Source organism: Cucumis melo, chromosome 10 (genome assembly GCF_025177605.1).
Source record: "Cucumis melo cultivar AY chromosome 10, USDA_Cmelo_AY_1.0, whole genome shotgun sequence".
Lineage (NCBI taxonomy): Eukaryota > Viridiplantae > Streptophyta > Magnoliopsida > Cucurbitales > Cucurbitaceae > Cucumis > Cucumis melo.
The window spans coordinates 25,150,705-25,156,857 of record NC_066866.1 but is presented as its reverse complement, the minus strand read 5'-3'; positions in this window follow the sequence as shown (position 1 = coordinate 25,156,857).

The window sequence follows — 6,153 nt, the reverse complement described above, 5'->3', positions numbered from 1 at the left end:
GATCTGACAAGTGACTCTCAAGATGCGAGGCGTAATCAAAGTTCCTCACCAAGAAGGAACAGGGATAGTCGCCCGAGCTCTCCCAAAGCTGTCGGGGGAGACAAACGTTCTGGTAAGGACCGCAAACCTTACCAGTCAACCACCGAAAATACATGGCGAAGGCCGAATGATCGAAGCCCAAACAAGCGTCCCCTCAGTTGTTTCATATGTCAGGGGCCCCATTTGGCAAGAGAATGCCCGAACAAAGTCGACTTCCATGCGTTTCAGGCCTCCTTAATTGCGGATTCAGACGATAAGTCAAATCAAGTCGAGGATGAAGCGGGCCTGATAGGTGGGGGCGAGAAGACCCGGATAGGGGCCATAAAATACATGTCCTCTCTCCAGAAAAAGTCAGGGGAGAGCCACGTGCCATCGAAAGGGGGCTTACTGTATGTTGACACCTGGATCAACCAAAAGCAGACTAAGAGCACAATGGTTGATTCTGGTGCAACCCACAACTTTATTACAGAAGCAGAAGCCAGGCGTCTAGGGCTCCGTTGGGAGAGGGATTCAGGAAAGATGAAAGCCGTGAATTCCATTGCCCTACCTATCGTCGGATTGGTGAAGCGAACGACGATAAAGTTGGGAGGATGGAGAGGCCCCGTAGACTTTGTGGTTGTAAAGATGGACGACTTCGATGTAGTGCTGGGAATGGAGTTCCTCCTCGAACATCAAGTCATTCCAATGCCGTCAGCCAAATGTCTAGCGATCACCGGATCCTTCCCCACAGTAGTGCAAGCAGATATTCGGCAGCCTAACGGGTTCAGAACGATATCGGCCATGCAACTAGACGGGAGTCGTGCCCAAGAGGAACCACCATCTGTGGAGATCCTGCTTGGGGTGTTGGAAAAGCCGGGGGAGACAGTCCCCAAGGACACTCTGTGTGTCCCAGAGAAGCGCCATGGTGTGATGCCAAGTAGTTGGCCCAAGTCCTCGTCGAGGCGAAGGAGGACCGACCATGGGAAAGAGCCGCCATCAGAGGCAAAAGCGCATGCGAAGAATGCTTATCGCATGGCGCCGCCGGAGTTGACCAAACTTCGGGAACCATCAGAGACGTTGTTGAGTACAGGGTGCAGTATACCTGTACAAGCTCCGTATGGAGCCCGCGTCCTTTCCCTGATGAAGAAGGACAGAAGCCCACGACTGTGTGTTGACCGTCGTACCCAGAGTAAGCTCACGGTCCGGCGTAAAAGTCCACTCCCCATGCTCACGAGGCGGGTGGACTGCCGACGTGGAGTGAAGCATCGCCCAAAATCAGACGACCGACCGAGGCAATGTCGAGTAAGAACAACGAAGGCAAAGGGACTCGAGAAAAGTTGTGTCACTAGGCATGAAGCATACGAGTTCCCCGTGGCACCGCTGGGTCTTACTGATGCCAAGGGAGGAAAATGTTGTTTTGTGCAGGGACAGGTGAGCGCGCTGATTCATGTGGGGGAGCCCCACCATGGTGGGTCGTCGAGAGAAGAAGACCCTCAGTGGAGCAAGAACCTCGAGTGTCGGGTCGCCTTCCATGGTTCGAAGCAAACCACGATCGAGGGGCCAAGTCTTGGGGTCGTTGATGCGACCAAGACTCCTGAAGTCGAAGCCGAGCAACTTAGCTGTGCGCTCGAAGAATACCTGCATCATTGTGTTGATGGCAGACAAAGGAATTGGGTTCAACGGTCGAAGGTAGCCCAATTCGGTCATAGTGCTCAGACAGACTCGCCGAGCAAGAGAAGTCCGTTTGAGATTGAAGATAAGAGGCATTCTGCATTGCCGCCCGTCGCTGATGGCCCTTGTCTAAGGGACCGCCCTCAAGTCCACCGAGTCAAAGAAGAATGTGAACAGATGGCCAACATCGCTCGAGTGTGCCTAGAAGAAGCTTCAAGGCCGATGGAGGAGAGGGGAGATCAAAGGCGATGCCCTCTCGAGTTCGAGGGGATGACCAAGCTTCCAATTGACGGTGCAACAACGCCGTACGATCATCTGTCAACCTGGACCTGGAGGAAGACAGAGAAGTCGAGCAAGCCCTTGCTGACAGAGTAAGGATTAGTAGAAGGCCCACGAGGGAGGTACATAAATTCCTGGTGCAGCGGAAGAAGCCCCTCGTGGAGGTAACCAATGGAAGACCTTTCGAAGATTTTGAAGCGTGGACGCAGAAGACCGAAGAGCTCCAGCTTCGCCAGTTGACGAGGACGTCAACCGTTTAAGAGGGGGAGAATGTCAGGGGCATAATTGTCCAACGTATTATTTACCGTTGGTCGTATGCCCGAATACCCCCAAATCACTTTATCTTTATGTCTTGAAAGTAGTTTAGGTTAATTCTTTCGTTTAGGTGTCGCCGAGTCACAGTGTGACATTTCGGCTTTTTCATATGCAAGCCTGCCAAGGCCAAAATTCTCAATATGTACTATAGGGGGTACATGAACAGTCCGACCCCCGCCCAAGCCTTGTCGCACTCTTTGCATGCTGAGTTATTTTCCTTGCAATTGACAGTCTTCAATGCTTTCTTTATGACGTTTTCAACTATTTACTTTCTCTCTCCCGTTTTATAAAAACATTTTCCCAAGAACGGGGAGGGAGGCTACGTCATACCGCGAGTTTGTCCGCGGATTCCGATTATCGAACGCTGACTTGCTGATTGAGTTAAGCAAGTGCCGCACAATCGTGTTGAGAAGTTACGATTGTGACACGCGGCAGCGTGTGGATCCGTCTAAGGGGCGTGCGTGCTTGGCTTGTAAGTGGCAGATGATCCTTGTTGCCATGATCCATCGAGATTCAGCTCGACACTACCCACACACAACTCATTTATTTCTTCCAATTGCCATGGAGGTTATATCTTATGTAGAAGGACGAAAAACACAAGTGTTAGTGAGGGGTTGGCCTTGGACTAGAAAACAAGTTGAAGCAAATCATCTTTGAATGCCCAAGTATAAGATAGGGTGCTCGTGTGCAAGTCAAGGCCCAAGGCCGAGGCCTTGGAGTACAAAGCAGGGCCATGGGCGCGCGCGCCGTGCGTCAGTGGGCGTCTGTGGGTCGCCCGCTGCATGCCCGTGTGTCTGCGGGGGGCGTGCGCGCAGGGTGCGGCGCGCGCCGCAAGCCCATGCGACTGCAGTGGGGCGTGCGCGTAGGGTGCCGCGTGTCACAATCGTAACTTCTCGACACGATTGTGCGGCACTTGCTTAGCTCAATCAGCAAGTCAGCCGTTCGAAAATCGGAACCCGCGGTCAAACTCGCGGTATGACGTAGCCTCCCTTCCCGTTCTTGAAAAAATGTTTTTATAAAACGGGAGAGAGAAAGTAAATAGTTGAAAACGTCATAAAGAAAGCATTGAAGACTGTCAATTGCAAGGAAAATAACTCAACATGCAAAGAGTGCGACAAGGCTTGGGCGGGGGTCGGACTTAGTCATGTACCCCCTATAGTACATATTGAGAATTTTGGCCTTGGCAGGCTTGCATATGAAAAAGCCGAAATGTCACACTATGACTCGGCGACACCTAAACGAAAGAATTAACCTAAACTATTTTCAAGACATAAAGATAAAGTGATTTGGGGGTATTCGGGCATACGACCATCGGTAAATAATACCATGGACAATTATGCCCTTGACATTCTCCCCCACCTAAATGGTTGACGTCCCCGTCAACTGGCGAAGCTTGAAATCTTCTATCTTCTGCCTCCACGCTTCAAGATCTTCGACACGTTCCCAGCTGGTCTCCTCCACTTTACCAGATACTCGTGGATCCTTCGTGCGGGTCTTCTGCCCCTCCTTACTCGCTCGGCCAGAATTTCTTCAACATCTTTGTCTTCCTTCTGACTAAGGTCGATAATTGGGCGAGTTACGACATTCCGCTGCAGGTCTTCTGTGTCTTGGTGGTACGGCTTCAGGTTGCTAACATGAATTACTGGGTAGATCTTCATCCATGTGGGCAACGCTACTCTGTAAGAAGTATTCCCTACCTTTTTCAGCACTTCAACTGGCCCTTCGTACTTCCTGACGAGACGTTGGTCTTTGCGTCCTCGAAACCTGACTTGCTCTGGTCGTAGTTTGATGAGTACCTGGTCTCCTGCTCGAAACTCAAGGGGTCGTCGCTTCTTATCTGCCCACTTCTTCATCCGCTTCGATGCTTTTTCTAAGTACGCTCGGGCGATGTCGTTTGTCTGTCTCCACTCCTTCGTGAAATTGAGGGCTTGAGGGTTCTTCCCTGCAAAAGGATGATCAACAAGGTGTGGCAGTACTGGTTGCCTCCCAGAAACAATCTCAAATGGACTTCTCCCTGTAGATGAACTTGTCTGAGCGTTGAAACAGAATTGTGCTACGTCCAACAGCTGGACCCAATTCTTTTGCCTTGCGTTTACAAAATGGCGCAAGTATTCCTCGAGCATGCTGTTGAATCGCTCAGTCTGGCCGTCAGTTTGGGGATGGTAGCTTGATGATATGTTCAGACTCGTCCCCAAGAAGGAAAATAACTCCGTCCAGAAGGAGCCAATGAATCTACCATCTCTGTCGCTCACTATACTTGTCGGAACTCCCCACAATTTAACAACGTGCTTAAAGAACAATTGAGCTGTTGTTTCTGCTGAACACTGCTTGGTGGCGGGGATGAAGGTGGCGTACTTTGAAAAACGATCAATGATGACTAAAATGGCTTCAAAGTCGCCTACCTTAGGGAGATGGGTGATGAAGTCCATAGAGACGCTCTCCCAAGGTCTTGTTGGAACCGGTAGAGGGTCAAGAAGTCCAGCAACCTTCACTTTCTCTACCTTATCTTGTTGGCAAATGAGACACGTCTTAGTGTACTGCATGACATCATCTCTCATATTCGGCCAAAAGTAACCCTTCTTCAACAGGGCGTACGTCCGCTGCCATCCGGGATGGCCAGCCCATAGAGTGTCGTGACACTCGTACAACAATTTCTTCCTTAAGCCCCCTGCTCTTGGAACATATAGTCGGTTGCCCTTTGTGACTAACAAGTCTTCCTCGACCCAAAACTGTCGTGTCTTGCCCGCCTTCGCTAGATTCATGACATTCTGAGCGGCATGATCCTTCTGTAGGAACTCTCTCAGGGTGTCTCTGACCGACCCACCAATCTCGCTCCCCTGGAGGTGAGCTAACAGGCATATGGCTGCATGTTCTTGTTTTCGACTTAGGGCATCCGCAGCCTGGTTGCTTGACCCCTTCTTGTGTTCAAATTCGAAGTCGAACTCGGCCAGAAATTCCTGCCATCTTGCTTGTTTCGAAGTCAACTTTGGCTGGGTAAAGAAGTGGCAAGTTGCACTGTTGTCCGTCTTCACTACAAACGACGACCCTAGTAGGTATTGTCTCCATGCCCTCAAACAATGTACTACTGCGAGCATTTCTTTTTCGGACACAGTATACCTCCTTTCTGCTGCATTCAATTTTCGACTTTCGTATGCGATCGGGTGCCCATTCTGTAGGAGCACACCCCCCAACGCATAATCAGACGCATCTGTCTCGACTTCAAATGGTTTGGTCACATCCGCAATCCCTAGAAGTGGCCCCTCCATCAAAGCTTGCTTTAGGCCGTCGAAGGCGGTTTGACACTCGGGATCCCAATTCCAGTGAACGTCTTTTTTCAGTAGCTCAGTCAGCGGGCTTGCTCGTTTCGAGAATCCCTCGACAAATCGACGATAGTAATTTGCCAACCCGAGGAAGGAGCGTAACTCTGAGACTGACTTCGGCATTGCCCAGTCGCGTATCGCAGCAATCTTCCCTTCTTCCATTCCAATTCGGCCACACTCTATCACATGGCCCAAGAAGTTTATCCGCTCTTGTGCAAAAGAGCATTTTTCTCTTTTGACGTACAGTTGATTCTCCTTCAATTTCTGAAAAACCTTTTGTAGATGGTCCCTATGTTCCTCCATGGTCGTACTATAGACCACTATATCATCCAGGTAGACTACTACGAATTTATCGAGATATTCGTGGAAGACTTGGTTCATCAACGTGCAGAAGGTGGCAGGGGCATTGGTGAGACCAAATGGCATTACGAGGAATTCGAACGCACCATATCGGGTGACACAGGTTGTCTTCGGTTCATCTCCCTCTGCAATTCTCACTTGGTAGTATCCCGACCGCAAGTCTAACTTTGAAAAATACTTTGCCCCATGT